At 39.9% G+C, this 26,006-nt stretch overlaps 1 long non-coding RNA gene across 1 annotated transcript in view; it reads left to right on the top strand.

Annotated features, from left to right (window-relative positions):
* LOC143695754 (uncharacterized) overlaps positions 1-26,006 on the top strand; it is a 336,106-nt gene that overhangs the window by 15,571 nt on the left and 294,529 nt on the right. The window contains exon 8 of the long non-coding RNA XR_013185284.1: positions 3,614-3,725. This is a non-coding gene — a long non-coding RNA (uncharacterized LOC143695754). The remainder of the gene's footprint in view (positions 1-3,613; positions 3,726-26,006) is intronic.

The raw sequence follows: 26,006 nt of genomic DNA, 5'->3' as shown, positions 1-26,006 counted from the left end.
AGGAAAGACTGAGAGCACTGGGGTTGTTCAGCCTGGAGAAGAGATGGCTCTGGGGAGCCATTACTGGGGCCTTTCAGTACTTAGATGGGGACAAACTTCTTAGCTGGGCCTGTTGCAATACAAGGGGTAATGGTTTGAAAGTATCAGAGGATAGATTTAGAGTAGATATAGGAATTCATTCATGATGAGGGTGGTGAAAATGCAACAGGTTGCCCAGAGACAGTGTAGATGCTCCGTTCCTGGGACAATTTAAAATCCAATTGGGTGAAACTGAGCAACCTGATCTAGTTGAAGATGTTCATTGCAGAGAAGCTGGACTAAATACCAGCCCAAGTGATTCTGTGATTCTAGTCTATATTTTATCTTTGACTATGTCTGGAGTATTTTCTCTAAACAGTTATTTGAACATTTTACTATGTGTTTACTGTGACTTGTCTCAGTGGTTCTACATCAGCTATGGAGCATTATATTTTGTGGGGTGCTGTTCTGCTTGCCACACAGGTGAGAGACATGGTGGAGTGCATCACACAGCTTCCTTCTGCTGTCTGCCTCTTTAAATCATGAATGCAGAAAGGGAAGGCGATATGGTGTCAATGTGGGTCCTGCCCCACATAAGATAAAGGCCTACTTAAATCCTGAAGATGGGAAGCATGGCCATGCTCTGCTATTTAGCCATAATCTGTGAGAGCTGTATATTTTCCAGTGAAACACTCTTCAGATTCCATGACACAATGTCTGTGGCACTCACTGGACAAGCAGTAAGTGCCATAGACACTGGCAACCACGACAATCAAGAATTAAGTTGGCCTTGAGTCTCCCAGGACATGTTCATGTGTCATGGTTTGACGCTGGCGCAATGTTAGTGTTTTTAGGAAAAAATATTCTTTTTAGTGTCTACTGTGAGATGTGACTAGAAAGAGAGCAAAGCAGGCTTTAGCTTAGGAATAAAGGAAGAAAAAACTTTATTAATTTACAATATATAAAAGAAACACACAGAACTCATGAAATGAAGTTTCACGAATGAAAACTTTCTAAAAACATTCTTCTTTCCCCCACTAAATTTTTAACACATCACAGTAAGACAAAACTTAGGATTTTCAATTCAGTTACTACTCTTCAGATAATGAACTTCTAGTTCATTAAGACTTTTCAGATAATTAACTCTCAGTTTATCAAGAAGAGAGGAGTCTTTCTTGTATTATAGGCTTCCTTAGGAAACACAGTTGAAACTTTTGGTGTTTTTATGTTACATGTGGCACTACTTGGAGAACATTTGCTATCGTGACTACTTCTTTCTATGTCTAGTGCTCTTACTACTGCACATGGACCAGGGCTGCTTCTAGGGCTCTTTTTTAAGGATGCTTTGCTTAGTTCTAAAAAAGCTACAGTCTCTTACTTTTGGGACACTAGTCTCTTTTAAATTCACTTTCTGGGGCTGAGGGATCTTGAGAACAGAGATCTTCACTGAAGATCGAGGGCTTTACTACCTCCTCACCCGTCGTCTCTGTCTGTTCACGCTATTCTTTTCCATAACATCACTGCACTCTCTTGGCTTTAAGCCATTGCCTTTCTCGAAATGCAGTCTCTGTGTCACAGGAAAAAAAAAAAAGGTTCTGTCCATGGCTATACAAGAAAAATCTAGCCAAAGGCCACTCCATCATCTCCTCTTAGGATTCTTCTCAACTTCTTTGGACATCTTTCACTTGCACAGACTTTCATCACACTTGCTTATTTCTTCTTATTTCATCTCTATCTCATTTCTTATTCAGATCTAGGAGAATTAGTATTTGTAAGGTTTCCATCATCCAAGAAAAGGGTTAAAATCTCGGGCTCTGCCTGCTCAGAACTCTCCCAAGGTTGCCAGGCACCTCCTCACTGCACCCCGCTCCACCCTTCTCCTTCTCCGCCGGCCCTGCTGCCAGCACAAGATATCAAGTTTCAAGGTGGCACAAGCACAGGCACAGGCCTCTCTGTCTCTCCTGAGGGCGGGCTGCCCGATGCTTCTCAGTGTTCCTCCCCCTTCCATCCTGCAGGGGCCTTCACCTCCCTTATCTGTCCAAGGCCCTGGCCTACCTCACCCAGCCGCATGGCTTCCCCTCGCCCACCCAGCCCGCAGCTGGGCCGGGGAAGTCTGACCTCTGACACCCACCCTGAACCAAGAGACTTTCCCCTGGGAGTTCTCTGCTTTTAACCCCTTCTGTTCTCAGAGGTGTATCCATGTTCTCAGGGGCCACACCCGGTCAATATTCAAATCTGAGCACCTATTGGTTTGACTACTAAACTCTTAAAAAACTTACTTCCTTTTCAAATTAGGACATCATGGTAAGACTGGGATTTCTGCTGGTGAGCAGAAATAAGCTCCTAAGCAGCAGGATCTTATGCTTTTCCATAAAGGAGAAAAAGATGGGAGCAAGCACAACTGTAGCACAGGTAGGGGCAGGAGCCTTGAGATAAAGCTCAGCAGAGCTTCTACTCAAACTCCTTGCAGCTGAGCTCCAAGGCTGACCGAGGCTTCTCAAACAGCTGTCTTCTCAGGATAATGGAGTTCAGTGCAGGCAGCTCACTCCCAGGATGGGTAACGTGGTGTGCTTCAGACACTGGACTTTGCAAGCAGATGCTCACAACTTCAGCCTGGGGTAACAGTGCTGATTCAAGGGACTAGCACGTACCCAAACTGCTTTGAAATATTTTCTGAGGCTGTATGTTGTTGCATGATTTAAGTTGTTGGGGAAGAAGCTGGGTATTAACAGCAGTGATAATCTGGCATTGAGCCATGGCTGGAACATGGGGGCACTACCAGCCCTTAGTGTCCCTGACTAGCCTCACCTGTGGCCTCCACCCATGCCTTCTGCTTGTAACCCCAGGAGCTCCATTTGAGCTGGGGCTTGGCACTCACTCTTACTCTGAGCTACGTAACAGGTATACCTAGCTCTAGTCTTGTCTCTGGTCATGCTTCTTAGAGCATTTCTGGGTCAGTGTTTTAGGTGCCTTTGTCCCTAGTCCTTTTGGGTTTTTTTGATGAATATTGGGCCCACTCTGCAACATTATCTCTAGCCCTGTTTGGCCTGATCTGCTGTATGTGTTCCCAGGTCATACCCTGGACTGGTTCACTACCTTGCTTTGTCTGAGACTATAAATAGACTCTGTTATTATCACCGTGCCTGCCTGCTCTGTTCAACCCCTCTGGGAACATGCCTTGATGAGTGAGGGCACTTCCAGTGTTGTGGTCACCTTTGGTTCCTGGCTTATTATGCCTTGTGGAGCTGCTCACTGCTCTCATACAAATAAAATGAAATTGCAGGGCTGTCAGTTTTATTCTCCTTTTTTTTTTCCTGTGAGTACACAGTCCAAATAATTTAGGATGTCCTTTTATATAAAATTAACAAGAAAATCTACAATGACTCTAAGTGAAGAATAAAGGATAACACTAAAGAAGAGTAACAAACAGTTCCAATTGTTACATACCTACCACTCTGAATATAGTCTGATATTCATATCTGAATATGATATATGCTTTTATATACTTGTGAAAAATCTTTGGCAGTAGGTTTTTGACAGTGCTGTGTACTCCAACAGTCCCTTTCAAGCAATTTTTTTCTTTTATTCTATTCAGCTGTGAAGATTCCCTTCAGGGAGCCTCTCTGAACTACGGTAGCTATGGTCCAGAAGGAAAAAGAGCCCTTCAAGAATAAAATAAGGGATACTTCATTCTACTTCTGTAAAAGGTAATGATAATTATTATGGAAAGAACTTGTACTATACTGAAGGAGATGAGTTTTTTTAATTTAAGAAAAAAAGGCTAAAGCTGACAGATTCTGGATCCTGCAAGGTAAGGAGGAAAAGAAGGATGAGTCTGTGGTGCAGGCTCACAGGGGAGGCTGACCATACAGCAGATCACACTGTGAACACACAGTACACTCCTTTAATTTTTGGCTGTTGTGTTTGTTTGTGTTTTATTTTTTAATGCTGAAAATTTTTCAATTATTTTTTTTAAATGGTTTCCTACTGTGCAAAACTTGCTTATTTCTCAGTCGTTCAAAGCAATAACCCAATTTATGCCTTCAGTTTTGGGCTTTGACTGTAAGCTGTGATGGACAGAATAATGGTGGTAAAGCTTGTTTCTGAAGTAACCTCTAGTCTTCAAGTGCTAAAAGAGAAGCAAGAAGATATACCAAAGATTTTAAAATGCTGTTTCCATGACATTAAGCTCAAGTAGAATTAACTGAAAAAAAAATGACCACGTGCTGCATGAGAATGTGCTCAGAAGGGCAGTTGCTTTGTACCAAGAATTGACCTGAGAGGTTTGAAAAGATAATTAGCATTAGCTTAATTGCATTACTAAAGCTGAGGTGTAAAGCAGAGTCAGGCTATGTGCAGCTTATCACATGTAAGAACCTGTAGTGATACAGGAATGTTGTTGTTTTCCACTGCAAAAGGTTTTTACTGGACTTTGAGATCCTGACAACAACCGTACTCTCAGTATAGCTTAAGCTCTACAACCCAGTCCCTGTGATTTTTTGCCAGTAAAACTCACACTGTGTGAGGAAATTGTGCAGCTCATCATGTCTCTAGGCTAATGTCTATATTAGCTTCTCTACTGCAAATTTTCAGGGAGTGATTAGTGTCTAACAAATTTGCTTTACAGAAAAAGGTGGGAAATTCTAGTGATGGTGAAGGACCCAGGTGTCTTCCAAACATTTGCTTTAGCAACCTCAAATACACTTTAATGCTCTAGAGAAGCAAGGGCCAGGAGTACTGCAGAAATTCAGAACCTTAGTATGTTGACAGGAAATCCTTGGTGAGGCCGAGTATGGAGCCCTCACAGGGCCTTCCCTTGGGCAGGAGAAGGAGATTACAAGGAGATAACTTGTATGGAATGCAAGGGGAAAGGGCGCTTATGGAAAGGACATAAAGTAGGGTAGAGCAAAGATGGGTTTGGGGAATACTGCAGGACTTTGAAGTCAGAGGTTCCCAAAGTTCTGGGAATGTGAGCTTTATGTGGGAAAGATTTAGAGAGTTTCTGAGAGAGACATAGGGGTATAACTGGTGAAGGGGAGAAGTTGGTATATAGCAAATGGGCTTCCACAGGGGCATCCCTCCACGAGAGGCAGGAGGGGGAGATAAGGGAATCTTGTTGGGGAGAGGTAGAAAAAGGTTTGTTACAGGAGAGGACTGGGGCATAAGCAAGGCTTTTTCTGGGAAAGCTAGAGGGACCAAATGCTCAGTCTAACTTGAGGGACAAAAAATTATTTTGGTGTGAAGTGCATGAGCACAGGGAATCTTGATATCAGAAACTGGATTTGAAACAGGAGTCTGGTCTGGTCATGCTTCTCCACTGCTGAGGACACATCTGGAGTGCTGTACCACAGTCCTGGGTTCCATGGCCCAAGAGACAAAAAGCCACATTGGAACAAGTCTAGTGAAGGACCAGGGGTATGAATCAGGGCTTGGAGCACCTGTCATCCAAGGAGAGGCTGAGAGCTGGAACTGTTTAGCCTGGGGAAAAGAAGGCTCAAGGGTAACTTACCATGTTTTTTATAAACATTTGATGGGAGAATGAAATATGGAGGCAGACTCTTTCCAGTGCTTTAAAGGACAAGAAAACAGGACAAGGGGAAATGGCTGAAAAATGAAATAGAGGGAATTGCATTTGAACGTAAGAATAGTCTATTTTGCTTTTAATTTGTAATCAAACACTGAAATAAGTTGCTCAGAGGTTGTGGAGTCTCTGTCCTTAGAGATCCTCAGAGCCTGAGCAATCAGCTGCAGTCCACCCTGCTTTGTGTAGGATGTTTGGGGCTTCTAACCTCAGCTGTGCTCTGACTCTGCAAGTGTGTTGTGCATATCTGTTTTCTACACTTGAGCATTTTAAAGCCTCTTGGGAAGGACCTAGACAAAATACAGTGAACAAGAAGACAACCTCAAACTTTAACAATATGAATGGGAGCTTTCCCCCTGAATGAATACATTTATTTCCTTCATTAATAAAATCATACTTAAATTATAGATAAACAAATGGTAACATCCTGCTCTGATAGGGAATGGAAAATGGTTTGGGAAATGGATATTACTGTGTTCTTATGAATCCTTTATTCACCTAAGTGAATTTGTGAGTGTTACTCCCAGTAAATTGCTCATGAGCAAATCTGATATCGTAAAATCAATGTCTGCAGAATCTGGGTATTGGAAGATACATTCCTGTCTCTGATTTACTCATCAACCTCCCTTGGGCTTAGCAAGAGTGACATTTCAGTCATGATTTTTCTGACTAATAGCACACTTTAAGGAACACACTGAACAAATTAATAACATAATACAAAAGTAATTCAGAGTTCAGTTTACCTTCATGGTCACTAAGGCATCACATTTGGACTTGGATAAATAAGGGAAATTCACTATATTTGTTGGAGGAGGATGAGAATTTTTCTCTTAAGGAGCTAATCTACGCTATATTTATGAATATCAAAGAACTGCTGAAAACACAGGAATTAAGAGTGGTGCAATTGTGGATTAGAATGTAGGTGAAGCCTTTCAGTGGGACAAGTCAGATGACAGCATCACCCATGTAAATTTTAAATTAGTCCAGTGTACTCTGGGCCCTAAATTTTATGTGATTGATTTGAACAGAGCCTGATTGTTTGAGGGTTTTTTGAGTTTCTTCTTTATCTTTTTACCTGCCTACAAGTCCTGCTTTAATATTATGCAATTAGAAGTGCACACAGCATGAATAAAATTAGTTCTGATTTGCAAAATTCCTGTGTTAGTTATTGCTTAAGAATCCTGATGAGCTGTAGCAAGCCAGCTTTTAGATGGATGGCAGTTGTACTGAAAAAGAACTAATTGGCAAGATAGAGAAATTCTTTAGCAAAATTAGTGACAAGTAGAGTTCTCCACCAGGGATCCTTAGCTTTGTTTCTTTATTGGAAAACATCAATAATAATTCTCTTCAATAAAGAAGTATTTCAGTGGATTTTTTTCTGATACGTTCCAGAGTCCTTTGATGGCAAAGATGTTCATAACAGCTGGGTCACTTGAAAAAAAAAAAAAAAAGTAAAAGCATGGGAAAACAAATGTGTTTGTATTGATACCTGTGGTTCATATCATACATGGTTTATATAACTACTTGTTGCTCACATGAACCTTTAAAACAATGCATCCCATACCCATTGTATAACATCCTTTTCATAGAATTCTTAAATTCTCAGTTTCCATTTATATCACCCAAAGATAAGAATGTGAGATTTGATGTCCAGCCAGTATTTCCAGAGATGAGTCTCTCCTAAAGCTCCAAAGTTGGTTTTTGGTTTCTTTTTCCATTAAAACTCATCTAAATTTGGTGAATCAGTAATTCCATGCTTTCCAGATGTGCAGCTATTCATAAAAGCACTGTTCAGCCCTTGTGTCAGTGACAGCTTTTGGCCGGATGTGAGAGTTGCTGAATTTTCAGGATTCTGTGATCACCACCATACATGGAGGACAGATCTATCAGAGGAAATGGTGAACACAACTCTGAGCACACAGTGCAAAGGCCTAGGCTAAGAGGAATTTTCTTTCCAAATATCCATCTTGACAAATATTTCAGTTCAATAATGGCTGTTGTCTTTCTTAACTCTCCTGCACTATTTTGGTCAAGAAATTTTAAGGAGGAAAGGCTGATTTTCCTCACCTTGAGATGTAAAGCCTTCACACAAAGTTAAAAGCATGGCAAACTCTCGGTAGGGTGTTCAAAATGTTCCTGCTCTGCAAGCTTTAGTGACAGCGTTTGGCCTAATTTTAAACTATGAGTTTTGTAAGAATGGATCTATCAGCTCTTACAGGATTTCAGTCTTAAAGCATTTTAGTGTTACTTTGACATCTCTTTAATTTTGCTGCTGTGTTAATGAGAGTTGCAGGAACTGGGCTACAGGAAGACTGAAGCATTTAAAAAAATAATTAGGCTCCATTACGATATTAGTTTAATTTGTTTGCTGTGGTTGACTTCCTGTCCCAATTACTTGTGTTCTACTTAAAGATTGATGTGAGCATGAAGCTGACATCCACATGTATTCCAACCCAAAAATCTCACAAAGATCAAGAAATTTTTAAAGTCATGCATTAAAAACTGAAGACTGGAAACAACAGTTGTTTAATCAAAACTGGAGTTCCATAAGAATAATCATAGAAAATAATCCACAGACATTTAAAGCAATTGAACAAGAACTTAAATATATTTTTCAATTGATTTTCAATAGAAATATCTAATTTTATTTTTTTAAAAATATTGCTATTTTATCCTTGCCATCTCTCCTTGGGTTTTGTGGGTTTTGTTCTTGTTACTTTTGAGTTTGTTTTCATCAGTGAAAGAGACAGAAAATATTATTTAAATAATTTTGATAATATTTCTGTGCTTTTTTTTCCCTCTCAATTTTTTTTTTACCTAGGAGGTGGAAAATGGAGATAAATTAAAGCCTTTGCAAATTAAACTGTGGGTCAATAGGGGAGCACTAGCCTAAGTGCATGTCTAAGCCATTGTATTAGTGTATAAAGAAATGCCTTCAGTATCCTGTCATGTTTATTTGACAACTGGGAGTGAATATTTGTTTATTTTCTGTAATTATAACTGCCAGGAAAACATTCTGATAATCTAATGTGGTGGCTTCAGTCATTAGTGTGCTCTAAATGGTGAGAAATCTCATAATTACTCATAAGACTCTTACAGGATCCGTGACTGTATCTTCAACTCAGCTTCAGGCACTTCAGAAATGCAGCTCTTGGAACTTTTGCAGAGCACTCTTGCTGAAATTTAAATACCCAGGCTGAGTCCATTTGTTCCAGAGCTGTGCAGAGTGTTCAGCACCTCGGAGCATGGAGCTCTAGGAGTGTGGGGTCATTGTACATAACCCTCTGGAGCACCTGAAATGGTGTGTTTGGTTTGTGAAAGCACAATCCTTAGAAGAGAAAGTGCATCTGAGTCACTGCTGGAGTGCTGTCTGCTTGAAGGGTGTTTTCCTGCCTTGAGCCCAAATTCCTCTTCCATCAGTGGAGAGAAGTCTTACAGCTTCCTGTGACTGTCTTCATCCAGTCTTGCACAAGTGGGAAAAGCAGCTGGAACATTTTTCTCTTTTCATTATAGCAAGAGAGAGGCAGTTTATTCCTCTACCAGATTAAGACTTATTGCAGCTATGAGGAGTTAGAGATGGGGCTATTTATCCTTGTACAAATACATAAGGACTGTGACAGTCTTATGCACTGGCATTTTAATCTTTGAAACCATTCTTCTTGATGTAAAAAAGAACAGGAAGGATTCAAGGTGAGATGGACCCATTAGACTATTTATTCCACCCTCCTCAGTATATTAGTCCATAAATCATCACCAATTCAACTGAGTTGAAGTGCTTACCAATAGTGTATCATCTGAGCAGCATCTACTTCTGAAATATAGAGTCTGAGTCTTTTAGTTTATTCCATGTGTTAATACTCTTCATAGAGAGGGATTTGGTCTTAGGCTTCATTTTGTATTCATTTCTGTCAGAGCCAAAAGTTGACAAAATCATACAAAAGCACAGAATATTCTGTATAGCACAGGTTTTTCCCTGCAAGTTATTTCCCTTGGTTTATGAATAGATTTCTGAAATTATTCTATGATTTTATTATTTTTTTACATCCTACAAGAGAAAAATTAAGGGAAAGAACGCAATAGTTTAATGCTGATCATCACACTGATATTGTACAGAAAGATAAAACAGTTACTTGGACCCCAGGGTGACCCTTAAAGGTCACAATAAGCCATTTCTGCCCACAACTGCAGTAAGAGCTCTGCTCAGTTACTGGTCTGAGTCTCTCCCCTCAGTGCAGCACTTCATGGAACTCTGTTAAACTTTGCCATCTGCATGGTTTTAGTAGATGTGCTTTTTAGATCTGTACTAAAGAATCAGTCAGATCCTCACCTCTGTTGGCTTGGTAGCTGTCTTCCTAACTTTTTTCCTCCATTAACCAGTCCATTCTTCATTAGCACAGGCTTCATATTGCTGATTTTTTTTTGGTTTTACGTGAGGCTGTGATACAATACCAGCAATTCTTCACAATGGCCGTTATGTGTGTACCAACTCCCAGAATCTGTTTCTTTTGATTTATGAGTGCTTAACTACTAGAGGTGAGGCTTGACCAAAGTCCCAGACTGAAGTGTCAGTATTACCTTATTTCTGTGAAGAGGAAGTTAATGGGAGTAAATTTATCATGCCTATTATAAAAAATTCAGAGTTGCCAACTGTTTTAGCTTGTATGTAAACATTAGTTTCCCAGTGGGACCTGTGTCTGCATATGTTCTGTCAGAATTCATCTCATGCTTAAGAGTAGCAACAGATCATGGTGTTCTAAGGACAGCACTTCTACCTTGATGTGGATTTCCACAGGCATAAAAATTATAAGGAGCAGATTGATACAGAAAGAGCAAATTTCTCTCTCTTAAATGGTCTTTAAGATTTGCATGAGAAAAAATGAATCAATTCTTTTTGAAAACCAAAATGCTGTACTGATCAACATTCTTCCTCCAAGAAGGAAGAGACAGTGAAGGCAATATGAGGCCTTAAGTGGTAGGACTTTGATAATGGTGTAATAAAGATGTGGTAGAGGAAGCTCTATAGGGTAGAACAGCTTCTGAGCTTTAATATTGTATCCATGTTTCATTTCTAAATGCTTTATCAATGACAAACATTGAAACAATAGATATTACAAACCTAAGCACTGCACATTGTGTCAGTTGTAAATAGAGAGTAACAAAGTGATAGATTTTTTGTACCTTAGAACGACAATAAAAAATTGATTGATCATTAAATTGTATATTAAGCATTTGTCAATGCTTAATTAAAAGTATTTATAATTAGGACTTTATGATGAAGCCTGTTTCCTCTTTACTGTATTGCAGCACAGTGTGTCTGTTGTAGAAGGCATATAGTTTTATTTATTCTTCAGTATATTCTGTGAACCTGACTTTCTGAAATGGCAGTGTCATAGTGTATGATCTTGATAGAAAGCACTGATCTGAAGTTTTTTTACATCTGGGGATGTTTAAGTCTAGGGTCAGATACAGATAAGCCTTTGATAAGCACAGGTGGAACTAAACTGAGTTCTGACATGGCAACAATGCTAGCAGTCAAGCCTGATTATTTTCCACAGTGAACTTGGGAGAGTGGATAATTATTCTGTGTATAAGTTCCTGGAGATATAAAAGACTCTTCAGGCACATTTAGAGTGATCCTATTTGTAACAGAACAAAAATTACCTAATCCAAAAGCAGACATGACCTCAATATAGAGGGAAAAGGAGACATATAGACAGCAGCATTGGTACTTGGTGACAATAGGGCTCCAGTATAACCTCATTCCAGATTCCAGTAAATTTCTGTCAAACCAAGATAATCGCTATTGTTAAAATAGAAACAATACCACTCATCATTTAAGTCCTAAACACCTCATTAGAAATTTTAAGCATAAATACTGCTTGCTGGCAGGATTCAAATGCAGAGTCAAATCCTAAAAATGCAGAGGACCTCTCATATTTTGAAGTGCAGGGATCCTTGTCTGCATAACGTTACCAAAGTAGGAAAAAAAGGTTATAAACACCAGCTTTAGACTGTAGCTAATTTAATGGTAGGGCAGCTGATTTGCAGTTTCACAATTGCTCTGCAGTAGAGATACCCTTTATCATTAGATTGTGGTAGTTTTCAAAAGAGAAAACAGCACCAGTAATGACAACCCAGCACCAACACAATCAATGTGGTGCACTGCAACTGAATGCTGGTTTGCTATATCATCTTTTATTCAATCTCAGCTGTGAGTATTCTGGCTACCATAAAATTCTCCCTCCTGGTCTTAGGAATGTAGGAGTTGATAGATTGAAACATCCTTCACTGCACAGAAAGGAGCAGCAGGAGTGAGGAGGCACCTTTGCCCTGACAGGTGACCAGGGCCAGCCTTCTTTAACACATCTGACTGTGTGCAGATTGGGTTAGCAATGAAATTACCTAAAGGGAAATGCTGTGCATAGTGCTGAGAATTTTCTCAGTCAAAAGAGACATCTGCCCAGTGTGAGATTTTGTAGAATCCCTTTATAAAACTGCATGTGAATGAATACTATTGAATGTACTTAACATTCCTCATGTTCTGTGTGAATTTGACCAAAATGAGACTAAAATCTCTCCTATATAAAAGATTAGAAAACAACTCCAGGAAGCCATTTGCTGCTGGTGTAGTAAATTGCCATTATTACACCACTTTGTGAACTAAGAACAAAGTTCTTTTGCTGGTAGGACAACCCTGCTGTGTGTAGCTCTGAAGAACATTACTGATATGCTGCAGCAAGTAATGATATTCATCAAGACAGTCTTTGCTACTCCTTCCAATTAACGCTTGGGAATAGAAATAATTGCTTTTTGTATTATTTGTTTGAAGATGCTGAGTGAGTCATTGAGCCTAGTAAGAGCACTAAAAACAATGCTTTATTCCTTGTCCAGTTCAGACCACCTTATAACCACAAGCAGGTTTCTTTAACATTGCTGCAGCCCTGTGGGAAATCTGATATATTTCACAGAACTGCTCTATAGCAGCATTTGGGTGGCAAAAAAATAATGAAAAATAAAGCCTACTTAAGAAGGACTTCACATATTTATGTGGGTCTTTTTACTGCTACATGAGTTTGCATTAGTCCTCACCGAGCCTTTCCTGAGGTCTGGAATGTTCATTCATTTGATGATAGAGACTCAGGAGGTGAGACCACATTCTCTAAGTCTCTGTTGGATAAATCAAATAGTGGTCTGTATTTAATCACCAAATCAGACAAGTTTTATGAACAGGGGATTGAAGGAAACCTGGTTTCTTGTGGCTCGTGAGGTGATGAACTTTTGAGGTGTGCACTGCACTGTGGGTTTTGATCAGAGCTACACAATTTGTCCAGGCAGAGAAATGGACACACCCATATATATATATATCAATGTAAATAAGCCCTGAGTATTAGTTACCTGTAAATTCATTTGTCTCTAAGAGAATCTCTGTTTCATTCAGCTAAAAAAATTTGTGTTGCCATGAGAGAATGAAGGGAGCTGGTCAAGGGATGAGTCTGTCAGAATTAAAACTTATTGGATGTTGTCTGTCCATTTGAACCACTGACACATCCTTTATTGAAACTGGAATTCTTATCTTAGAAGGTACCTCTCCTGTTTTAATTACCTGAGCGGCCTCATGTACCTTCCTCTCATTCTGAGAAATAGAGAAGCACTGGTATCTTTGTGCTTTTTAATCTACACTGGAAAGAACCATTCTTGTTTTTATATGGAATGTTCTTGTTTGTGCAGGATTTTGCTTTCTTGGTTCTAGTTATTAGGTATAAAACATCACAAAATCTCATAAGGAATTGTGGATTCCTATTCTCTTCATGCCTAACATTTCTTGATTTAAGTATTTAAATTATTCTGCCAGTCCTGGCTTGAATCTGGCTTCACAGTCATTGTCAGACCTTGCAGTAAGCTTTAGAACTACATGTCCAAAAAATAACAGACAGGCACAATCTCACTTTCATTTCTCTGAGTGACACATAGTGACCCTACGGGATATGTGAGCATGACAAAACACGGATTTTTGGTTGGGATGCCTTGAATCTACCTCACAACTTCTTATGTCTAGAGGAATCCCTTTTGCTGTTTCCCTGACCTGAAATACAGTTCCCTCCTCAATGTTTGTATCAACACAACGTACCTTTTTTCACAGAACACTTTTGCCAACAGATTATAGCAGAACATTATTGCGACAGGATAATAACAATGTTGATCTGAATCAGCTTTTTTTCCCAAATAATTCTAGAAATTATTAGAGGAAAACAAAGCGCTTATCTTTTATGAACCAGCCTTTGACACAGAAACCGATGACTTGTCTTGGAAATTGAAAAGTTCTCTAGTTGGCTGTCTGTTCTCTGCCCCAAGATGCGTGGAATGGTTCTGCAGCAGCCCGTGCTCTGAAGAATGAGTCTGGACTCTTCACTTTTCAGTCTTCATGTTGTTTATTATTTCTTATCTACAAGATTTTCTTTCTGCCCACCCGAGGTCTGCTCAGCACGGCAGCCACAAGCACTCTAACCGCCCCCAAGGTGGTGTTGTCCTTTTATACTACGAACTAAGTATATCCTATTTACTTTTAATTCCCAATACCTATCACCTATGTTAGACAGTGCATTTCTACTCTAAACCAATCCCCAAGTGCCAACATCACAGCAGAAAATGGAGAACAAGAAGAAGAAAGAAGAAGGATTAGACACGCCCTGATTCCTCCATCTTGTCCCCATAACCCCCACACCAAAAATCCTAAAATCTACATTTTCACCCTGTGAATACTTTATTATTACACCATTCAAACCTGTGTGGCTTTCACATCCCCATACCAAGCTGGCAATTCGCTGGAAGGATCAAAATCAAGCCACCAGGTGTTCCAGGCAGCATGCCAGGGTCTCCAAGCTCCCCGACGGGGTTCTTGGCAACTGTGGACATCCGGAGGGATGTGCTGAGTTCCCACAAAAAGTAAAACACAAGGCTTGTTATGTGAAAAATATTTCGAGTGTATTAAAAGCAGCCTCAGTTTAGTGATAATAATTTGAATTATTGGACAGCAAAAATACTTATAATACAAAGTTAATAAGATAATGTGTGTCAGTTTAGTGAAAAATTAAGCAGGATATCTTAAGACCCTCTAATAAGTGGGAAAAAAAGTATATGATCCCTTTTATAGGGTATATGATGAATTATTATGACTAAAAGATGAAGGTGCATCATACATGTGTACATAGGGACAATAGGAAGTTTGCCTGGTGGATCAGCTTGTGTGTATAGAAAAGGTGCTGAGACAGAGGCCTATGCAATGAACTTCCCTGGCTTCATGCATGCCTTTAGGAAACCTCTGGAGAGGAGGTGGGAATGAGACACAGCTCAAATCTCATGACTGTTTGCAGGTGGTGTTTAGAGACAAGCATTGTGGACCCATCAAAGATAATAATAAGTTTTCCATTGGTTTCTTTGGGATGTCAGTTCTTTGTTAAATATGGCTTTGATCTGGGTTCTGAAGTCCAATTTGCCTTGGCTTCACTGTCAGAAGGTTCTAAATAGGTGTTAATTTGAAAGGTTCTGCTGGATTTGCCTTTTAAATGTTCTTTCTAGAAGATACAAGATGACATTGCCATTGCTAATGATGTGTTTGATTGTGATTTTTCCATGTCTTTCTCATCATTGTAAGTCAGGAGCTGCAGAACCTGGGTGCTCTGGAGATTTAGTAGTTTCTAGCTGACAACTCAAGAAAAAAGGGCTGTGATATTCTGTTTACATACAGCAGAAATGTATTCATTCTGACACATAAATTGTGTTCTGAATAGGTTAAAATGGCATTATTTTACTTCAATGTGGGATTGTTTCTATAATTAGAAGACTGGATGTGTTTTGGCTTGAAATATGACTACTGGTTGGTGAAAAGGCACTCCTGATCTTAATCTTCCAGCAGAACATTGTTCTGGTCATTAACTTGAACAACCTTTCAGCAAGGCATTTTACCTCCATATGAGGGCTAACAGACTCCTTAGATGTTGGTGGAAGTGAATCAGAATGCAATCTCAGGAAAATTATGCCCAGATTACCAGAAGAGCAACACAGAGATATGTAAGTTTTTCTGTACTGTCCTGCTCATCTCTGCCTACTGTGGGCAGTTCTGTGTAGCCTCAGTCCTCTCAGAAAAGCATGTGTGTATTTTGTAGGTGTAGATGGATGGCGCTTAGATGAGCTGCTCTGCTTTCTGAATAGCTTTCCAGCCTCAACAATTCTGCAAGTCTGTATGCACCAATATTGGCCACTCACTTTGCAAGGAAAGCAATGTCTTCCTTCCTGCCAGTTGCTTCTTTCATGTACCAGTTTTATACTTGGAGATGTCAGCACCTTTTACTTACATAGTTTTTGGACACTTCCTATTTCTCTAGGTTTGCTAAAACTTACCTTGTAGTTGCTGCCCTACTCTATAGAAAGAATAGTAGATGTCTGAATACAAGTTTAATACTGCTTTTCGGTCTTATGGAGTTCTTCAGACTCTCCAGTGACATCTTGGTTGGAGAATGAGACTGTCTCTATCATCTCATCTGTCAGAACTGAGTAACAACATGATTTCAAAAAGCCAAGGGGAAAAATACCCTTGTGGGTTTGTTTTGTTTTTTTTGTTTTGTTTTTGTTTTCTGTGATGGGAGTGTGGTCCTGTGTCCTGTGGGTCCTTCCAGTCTTCCGTTTGCCACTGCTCTGGATTCTTATTCATGGCAGAGTAGTTGTGGATGCCCCATCCCTGGAAGTGTTCAGGAATGGGTTGGATGGAGCGCTGAGTCACCTGGTCTAGTGAAAAGTGTTCCTGCCCATGGCAGGGAGATTGGAGCTAGATAATCTTTAAGGTTGCTGCCAACCTTCATCCTTCTTCCCTCTTTAATTTTTCTACCAGACACACAACATTCTTGACTGATAAATAAAACAGCCTAAAATGCTTGGGAATAGCTTGTGAGTGAGAAGGCTTAAATATGGCCAAAATGTTAAAACCACAATATATTCTGTTAATTTGTATTTTTATTCCATACATTGTGAATCATAATATCTATTTGAGCAACCTGTTTAATTATTTAGTTCTTTACTATGTACATTATGGCCAGACTTGTTCCAGTGGCTAGCACATTGCCTGAAGAACCAGGATACATTGAAGGAACTCGACTGACAGTTCTCTGTAATTATTTCAGTGCTGTTCTAAAGAATCACACACTGTTAACCTTTGAAATAGTTCTAATGAAATCAAACAAGCTTGCATTTCACTTGGTGTCTGTCTGGGCTCAAAGGCAGTGCAAGGCACCCCATAGCTGAATGTGATGTAGACTATGCAGGCTGGATTGTGATTTACTCTTGCTGTGCTCCACTAAGCAGTCCTTTAAACCAGTACAAGGACAACACTGGTGCTCACAAAAGACCTGTCTCATAACTAGCACTGTAACTGGCTTCTACAATCTAAAGTGCAAAATGCCATAAAAGTGTTTTTTCCCTTTAATTAAAGTTTGAACAGAAGGATAAGCTGTCTGGCAGGGCTTGTTCTTGCCCCAGTTTAACTAAATTATCGCATTAGCAGGTACTGTTGGAGAGTTTGGTAACTTAAATGGACACAGGAATTTTTCTAACTTTCTGAAGAAATGTTCCAAAAATAAGAATGTATTCACTATCTGCCTATTTCATTTGAAATGCATCAAAGAGCTGGGAGTTCATATCTGCGTCTGTTGGCTTCAAAGGCAAGGTTTTGGTACAGCTGAACCAATTTAAGAACTGTTTTCTCCTTGAAAGAGCATAGAACCTACCAGTCCATCTTTCAACCAGGATTAATTCTCCATGTCTTTACAGCACATTTGTTACTGTGGGAATATTTGTTCAAGAATGGGGCAGAAGAAGGCAACCTCATTACCTGACCACCATGAGACATTAGATAAATCTTTTCTGCCTTTATCTGTGTTGATCAATATAGCAAAAATTCTTCCAGATAGAATTTTCTCATGAAAGACTATTTTGATTAGCCAGAGAACTGAGTAAATCTGTAACTATGTGTAGGTGTTTGAGAAAAGCACAGTTTGCATGTCTGGCAGACTGTCTCACTGGGGTGCAGTGAGAGCAATTGGCTTTGCTTTTTATTAATCAAGGCAACATTCTTGCTCAAAATGCCAAGGGCCAATTTTTCCTCAGGAACAGCCTTAATGTTGAAGTCTCATTGCTGGAAGCAATGAGAGAGCAGCTACTGAAAGTATGGTCCCAGTACTACAATACCCCATTCTGAAGAGAGAAATAACAGCTTACCAAGGCAGAGTCACATTTACTTGGCAGATGGTTCTGGTGGCTAAAGATGTAATCCTCATAAAAAAAAAAAATTCTAGCTGTCCTTTTATTGGAATTTTTTTGCCTCTTTTGGCCTATCAACAGAAGAGAATTTCCAAGTCTTCCTTGTGCGATTCACTGTAGACTTAACCAGTTTATTTTAGATGGTTGTGAGCTCTGATACTTGTGTGGCTTAAGTTGCTGCAAACATTTGCTGACCAAATATCCGCCTGCATCTAACTTAGTGATGCTTAAGAATATGAGTGGTGCCAATCACAACCTCTTCTAAGGCACTCTGGGTTTAAATAACAAAGGTAACCCTCAATGTTCCTGGAAATGTATTTATTGTGCAAGAAACTTCAACTTGAACTCTCTGTTCAAATATAGAATTATCTTTCAGAATGTTAAACAATTGTTCTCTTGAAGGTAGCTCAGGCAAGAGCAAAGTGTCATGTAGGAAACAGACTGAGTCAAGAAAGGCAGTTGACTTATTCCAAATGGTCCCTTGAAGATAGAATTTTGTTAAAAAGAGTCTGTTGAGGATGTTTGGAGATATTTGGTGCTTCAAGGACTATAACTAGGGAAAGAATGATGATATGTCATCGAAAGTATTCTTTCCTGTCTCTAGACAAATTTCTGCACGTTATTATTATTGAGATATTGAAAGAAAAATCTCTCTAAATTAAGCTCTTACAGGAAAGTGCTTACCTCAGCTGAATTTCTGTTGTAATCAAGAATTGTCCAAAATAGGAGTCTAGTAGTTGGATAAATTTTTTATGTTGAGCATCTAGTAGAATCCTTTGAAGAAAATAGAAGCAGACTCTCATAGCTTTGGAAATCACTTACGCGTATGTGTGTTGGGAGCCACCATTTCACAAAAATGTCACACTTCTCAGAGTTTTGATCTAAATTCTGAAGCCCTGCTTGTGACCTTTATTTTGTGGATGCCTCCATAAACTATTTCTGGCTTTTCCCAGAAAACCTCTGCAAAAAAGATACTTTTATGGCATTTTGCACTATGTCAAAGACGTAATCTGTATTGGTTTTATATACTCACTAGTGACCCCTGTGAATGTGTGCATAAAGTCCAAGTGAAGCATAACAAACCCCATCTGTATTCTAAATGTGAGTGTACATGACAGAAGGAAACCAACACAAGAACATATTGCTGGCTGTTGATTCTGACACTCTTCCCACACAGTGATTTAGTGAGAAGAGCAACCTTGTAAGACTGTGTCACTGTCAGTCTGCTCTCATCGTGGAAAGACAAGTAACCAATCATAAAGGGTCTTAGGCAGAGACATTTATCATCTCCAAGGCAAGTAAATGTCATGACAAAAGGTATAGGACTTCCAAGTAAGTTAAAAAAACCAAACATGCATCCTAATATACAATGTAGTAGAAACCATGAGAGGGAGGAATCATTCTCATTGTGCTGACCCAGCTTGCAAAGATAAACAAGGAGAATCCTGAAACTTTGGCTTGTAGGCATCTTTATCCTATTTTATTGATCAACCATACAAGAAAGGGCCAAGAGTCCCTGTGTTTTAAATGTTGTCTGACCACCAGCCTTATCAGATGTTAACTGAAACTGTTTTGCCTATTTCAAGCACAAAGTTTTCATAGAATCTAAGAGCATGGAGTCCAGCCACCAACCTAACACTGCCAAGTCCACCCCTAATGTATGGATAAGTGCCACATCTAGATGTCTTTTGAATATCTCTGGGTATGATGTCTCAACCACTTCCTTGGGGAAGCCTGTTCCAATGCTGGACAACCCCTTTGGTGAACAAATTTTTTCCTTGTATCAGATCCAAACCTTCCCTGGCACATCTTGAGGCCATTTTGTCTTGTCCTGTTGATTGTTACCTGGGAGAGGACACTGCCTCCCACCTCACTACACGCTCCTTTCAGGTAATGGATAAGGTCTCCCCTCAGCCTCCTTTTCTCCAGGCTAAACACACCCAGCTCCCTCAAATGCTTATCAGACTTGTGCTCCAGAACTTTCCCCAGCTCTGTTGCCCTTCTCTGGACATTCTCCAGCACCTTAATCTCCTTCTTGTCGGGAGGGGCTGAAAACTGAACACAGCACTCACCAGCTCTGAGTACAGAGGGACAATCGCTTCCCCAGTCCTGCTGGCCACACTGTTGCTGCCTTGGCTGCCTTGGCCTCCTGGGCACACCCTGGCTCATTTCCAGTGGCTGTTGAGCAGCACCCCCAGGTCCTCTTCTGCTGGGCATCTTTCCAGCCACTCTGCCCCCAGCCTGTAGTACTGCATGGGGTTGTTGTGACCCAAGTGCCAGACACAGCACTTCACCTTGCTGAAGTTCATGTAATTGGCTTCAGCCCATTGAACTAGCCTGTTCTGATCCCTCTGTAGTGCCTTCCTCCCCTCCAGCCAATCAACACTCCCATCAAACTTTATGTGTTGTCTGCAAACCGACTCACAGTGCACTTGATCACCTTGTCCAGATCGTGGATAAAGCCCAGGGGACAGGCCGCCAACAGGATGTTACTCCATGCACCATCAGCTCTAGGCTTGCTCATTCAGCTGGTGTTTTTTTTACCCAGCAAAAAGTGGAACTGACCAAGCCATAAGCAGCCAGTTCCCCCTGGAGAATTCTGTAGGAAAGTTTAAGGCTTTTCTGAAGTCTAGGTAAACAACATCCACAATCTGTCCCTTGTCCACTAAGCTGGTCATCCCAACATAGACGGAGATCAGGATGGCCAAACAGAACCTGCACTTCATAAATGCTTCCTGGCTGGGTTTGATCCCCTGGTTGTCCCATACAAGCTGTGTGATGGCACTCAAGATTATATGCTCCATGACTTTCCCTGCCACTGAGGTCAGACTGACTGATCTATAGATCTCCAGATCCTCCTTCCAACATTTTTTATAGGTGGGTGTCACATTTGCTAGCTGCCAGTCAACCTGGAGCTCCCTGGTCAGCCAGGACTGATGATAATTGTTTGCTGAGAACTTCTACCAGCAACCTTAGGTGGATCCAGCCCCATCTGACTTGCAATCTTTGGAAAATAAAAATAGCTAGAAATAGCAGTTCAATGCCATGGAAACAGAGAAATCGACATATTTTGTTTCATCCTATTATAGAGTGAAATTAATTTTTAAAAAACCTTTTCCCTCTCCTTCTGTGTTTTTCTGAGACTCCACATACGCAGCAGTCACAGTGATTTGGGCTGATTATCTGTGTGTGGAAGGCTCATGCTCCCCTGGGTTCAGTAAGTTTTCAAAACCTTACCTAAGCTATCCTCCTTTGGCAAAGTGGAATGAGAACTGAGGCTGCTTAGTGTGACAGCTATAGCTGGTCTGTAGCTGCACAAATAATTTGGCCATGACAGACACTTACTGGACCAACCCAGTTCCTTAGGTAGTAGAAGTAAACCAGTCCCTGGGTGTGTTACTGATAAGGTCAAACAAGGGGACCCCAGCCAATCCCTTTAAACCAAGGATGCGCCCACATCATTGGCCAGAGAGCTGGGTGGAGTCAGGACCGTTGTCCAATCTTGTGTGTGAAGCTGGGAATTCGAAGCCCCTGTTGAAGGGGGAGCCCGACAATAAAATATGGCTGTTGCTGATGGACTTGGTGTGTTTGGCTGTTGCATTCCTGTCTCTGTCAACAGTGACAGCTTACCTGTCACTTGGCCAAATTGCTTGAGCCTGCAGAATGGAGTGTGTGGCACAGTGGTCGAAGGTCTAGCATTGTGGGGAGAAGGCTGCTGTTGACCAGAAATCCTGCCACAGAAACCATCCTGACAACGCTGTCAGTAGCTTTAGCACACCTCTCCGAAACATTTCTGCAAAAGGTAAATGTGTCAGGAGTGTTTTTTTTAATTTTGTTTTGACTTGATGGAAAGTTATGCTGTAGCTCAATTTTTTTTTATCACTTTTATGTCTTAGTAATCCTGAATGCTAAAAAATTGAAACTAAAAGTAGCACCCTGTACTTTCCTGTGCCTTCCATATGCTGAAGTTACAATTGCTTCTAATCTTGTGTTTAAAAACAGCTCCCAAATGCAAAGTTGGCTAAGTGCAGACACATCGTTAAAGTGTTTTTGAAGTTTGAGGTCAATGCTGTTTAGGAAAAACCAGAATTAGACTAATCATCACCTCTGTTAACGACTTAATTTATTCTAGTGCTATAATGTGTTCCTGTCCATCATTTGTCATAGCCATTGCCAGCTTCAAAAGCAAGGTGCAGTGAAACTGCTTATGTTATTGGATGCAACTTTCCCTCATAAAGAAAAAGCCTATATAAAGCAGACAAACCACTGAAGGCAAAATGTGGGTCTGTGGAGTAACATTTACTGTGTTCTCAATGAAACCAACATTGAATAACATGTTTCAATACATGATGGTTCTGCCAGCTCTTTTGATATGGGTCAGTTTATCTTTCTCTGTCTAAGACTTAGTCTGCAATTTTTAATAGTGATAATGTCATGAGTTCTTCTGCAAGGAATAGCCATATTTTCAATGTTATGACTGTACAAATTGATGAAAACTTCTTTTATTTCCTTTACTGTGCCTGTCTCATACTCCTTTAACAATCAGCATAACCTCACATTTTGAATGGCCTGGATATAGTGTCATAAAAAGTTGTTTAGAGTTGTCAGTGGAAGCAGATGTTAAAAGGGGTTGTCGGTGGTTAATCCATTTCTTACAGTGAATAAACTGGTGGTGACACTGAAACCAAGATTGACGAGTGTGATGCTGAAAAGTGGCATATCCATCACTATCTCTGTTAATGAGTTAAAACCTGAGCTGACATCATACCTCATTAAGGAAATGATCACTGGAAATTTCAGGCTATATTTCCCTAAATCACGGAATGGTTGAGGATGAAAGGGACCTCTAGAGGTCATCTCTACATGAGCATCTCTAGGAGCCACCTCCCTTCTCAAGTAAAGTTGCTGGGAACCAGTTGCTAATGTTCATGTTCAGACTGGCTTAAGAATGTTTCTGGGGAGGGAGATTCCACCATTTCTATGGGCAACCTGTGTCAGTACTCAGTTACCCCTGCAATGAAAAAAGTGTTTCCTGCTGTTCTGGGGAAACTTTCTTTGTTTCAGTTTGTGCCCATCACCTGGGCACCTCTGGTCACCCTGTCCCATTGAGTACTCCACTGACAGAGCCTGCCTTGTGTATTCCTTGCATATCCTGTCATATATTTATATGTGATAAGATGGCCTTGAGTCTCCACCAGGCTGAGCAGTGCCATCTGTCTCAGCCTTTCTTCATAGGAAAGATGCTCCAATGTCCATTAATCTCCCTTAGTAACAGTAGCCCTCTGCTGTCCAATATGTTCATCTCTCTCTTGTGCTGAGTGGCCCAGAACTGGACACAGCATACCAAGTGAGGCCTCACCAGTGCTGTGTAGAGAGGGTCTGCTGGGAATACTTTATCTAATGTAGCCTGGGATATTTGTAGCAAGGGTACACTGCAGGACCCCCAAGTCCTTTTCTGCAAAGCTGCCTCTGAAAGAAGAAAAAGACTGACTCTACATGAGTTGTATTTTGCTCTTACTTTGATGTGAGGTTGTCAGGTGTAATTTTTTGAGCCTTGTTTTGGTTAGTAAAAAAAAATGTTTTCCTTTTTTTACCCTTAGACATTAGACGAGTTAGCCCAAAAGAGAAACGCCAGCACTTTCATTTTGTGGCAGATGACAGAAGACTTATATAGTGGAAAATATTAGGCGCTTTGACTTCTCTGTGTTTACCTTGTGTTCATTGGTCATCCTGTGATTAGAGCATGATCTCTTGCCATGGACAAAGACCTGGCCTTAGTATTTAAGTGGTGACCTTAAAGGGAAAAAGGCCTCTTTGTAGCCATTGGCCTGCATGCCCACAGTCAGGCTGGAATAAATGTTTTTCTTCAGTGATTGGTACGGCACAAGGTTAGTAGCACTTTGTGTCATGGTAACATGCTAGAGATACTGGAATTTTAAAATATTTCATATCATAATTGGTTTCATAAATGGTTCCGTTTGTCTTATACATAAAAAAAAAAAACCTACTCTAAAATTATAAATGAAAGCTATATGATAGTAATTTTACATTTTGGTTTTTCTATGTCACAGTGCGTGGTTCATTAGCATTTGTATTCCCTTTCAGTCAGGATGATAAAAGACCTATAAAGCATTGTAAAACAAAAAGCAAAACTAAGCCAAAATGCCCTTCTTCAGAGTAGGTACCCTATATTTTGAAATGCTTCAAGAGGGATAAGGTCTTACCAGGGCAAAAACAAGTATGTGAATTAATGATGAGAAATCCTCAGGTAATTTTCTAGCCCAAAGAAATCTTCACAGAGAACGAAACTGAAATGTGGAGCAGAAGCATAGCTGCCATGTTGTTTGATATCATCAGCTCTCACCTGATTTTTTGTAGTAATGCTTTCTATTATACAAAAAGTTATCTCTGTCTCCTATTACTCTGGTGACTCTGGGAAAAAACAAGGTGCCATAGCTCAGGGAATCTCCTCAGTTCAAAGATCCAATCTCAGACAAAAAGGAAAGCATTAAGATGTGGGGAATGACAAATTTCTATCTTTTAACTTTGGCAAAAAAGATGTAAATAATGCTTATGGAGCACTGAAGAAATATCTGAATTTAGTTTCTTTTTAGAGCAAGTTCTACAGGACTACATAGTGGTTAAGCAGAAGTGGGGAAACTAGTAAAAACTGGTTTTGGTTGAACAATTGAAAATGTGTCTATCATAGACATCTAATGAGCTAGTAACGAGGGAATGCATTATGTGCTGGACTTGGGAGACAGTGCAGAGGAAATGCAGATAAAGTCCACTGGACTTAAGGTCATAGATAAAGCACTAATTTAAATCTACATGGATTTTTGAGCATGTTCAGGTATAATATAGCTTCTGCAGGAGTTCAGGAGGTCTTGACATGCAGAAAATCGATATATTCTTAGTGTGGAATGGAGAGATCTATTCTCCACAGAGAAAAAGCTTAACTCTGAGTGAAGATAAACTGAAGAAGTGCTATTCATAACTTGACATAGTCTGTGTGCTGTTGCATGTGAAAGGGTCTATTGTAATCCAATTTGCTGAGGTTATTTGTGTCAAAGGTAATTGCTTCATTTATGCCAGTGAAGCATTTAGAGAACCAGCTGCTTGGATTATGTTCTAACGCTAAGATGAGATATATTTAGGGAATAAGTATGAAGAGTATGAAGACAGTACTATTTACAGACACAATGTTTGTATTCAATTAAGGTCAATGCAAGTTGCAATGACCTCAGTTGTTCTCAAGATTGGGTCCTTACCCATTAGAATCAACCAGCATATTGCTTAAATTCTGCCTCAGTGCTGGCACTTTTTCTACATCCTGCTTAAAGGTTGTTCCAGTGCAACATTTCTGTAAAAACTATTAATCCCTAAAGGAATGAATTGGATAAAGGATAAAAGAGACAGGCTGAGTCACATCCTTTCATAGAATGTCCTCATCTAAAATTTGCAGAGAGAGAAAGTAAAAAAAAAAGGGAGGAGAGTGAAATTAAATAGATTTTATTTTAGTATGTCCTAGGGGACATGCTAAAAATGTTATAGTCACTTCTGGTGTAAGCACAGTAAATAAATTGTGGCTTGTTGCCAGTGTTTCTTCTCCCTGAGATTAAATCAGAGCAACTGTGAAATTATTCTAATATGAACATGCAGTCAGAAACCATTCCTTTTAATTTTTTATATATATAATTTCAGTGTACAATAAAATGTAGTTCCAACTAAACACTTCTACTTCCCTATTTTTTGCAAGGTAGCAAATGTGTCAGGCAGAGTTCTAAGTGTCTAAATTATTTTCTGGACCATTTGTAGAGAAGTAGATGCAACATATTTCCTTGTAGTTTTACACTGAATCATAATGAAAAGAACTTGGCCTAAAGATGCAGCACTGTGGTTCTGAAGATTCCACTGGGTTGTAACCCAGCAACAGTGAAAATAAAGTCAAAGATTTTTTCTTGTGGTGAAGTAGCCATGGCACACACCTGTAAAGAAAATGTAGCAATGAAAAGATTTTCACCAATAATTTTCTCATGTAAAATGTATTTATTTATCATGTCACTTACCGACTGAAATCCCTTGATTTACATGCCTT

The sequence above is a fragment of the Agelaius phoeniceus genome, chromosome 1, assembly GCF_051311805.1.
Source record: "Agelaius phoeniceus isolate bAgePho1 chromosome 1, bAgePho1.hap1, whole genome shotgun sequence".
Lineage (NCBI taxonomy): Eukaryota > Metazoa > Chordata > Aves > Passeriformes > Icteridae > Agelaius > Agelaius phoeniceus.
Note: the sequence above shows the minus strand (reverse complement) of the source record. Positions and strands in the feature narration are given on the sequence as shown.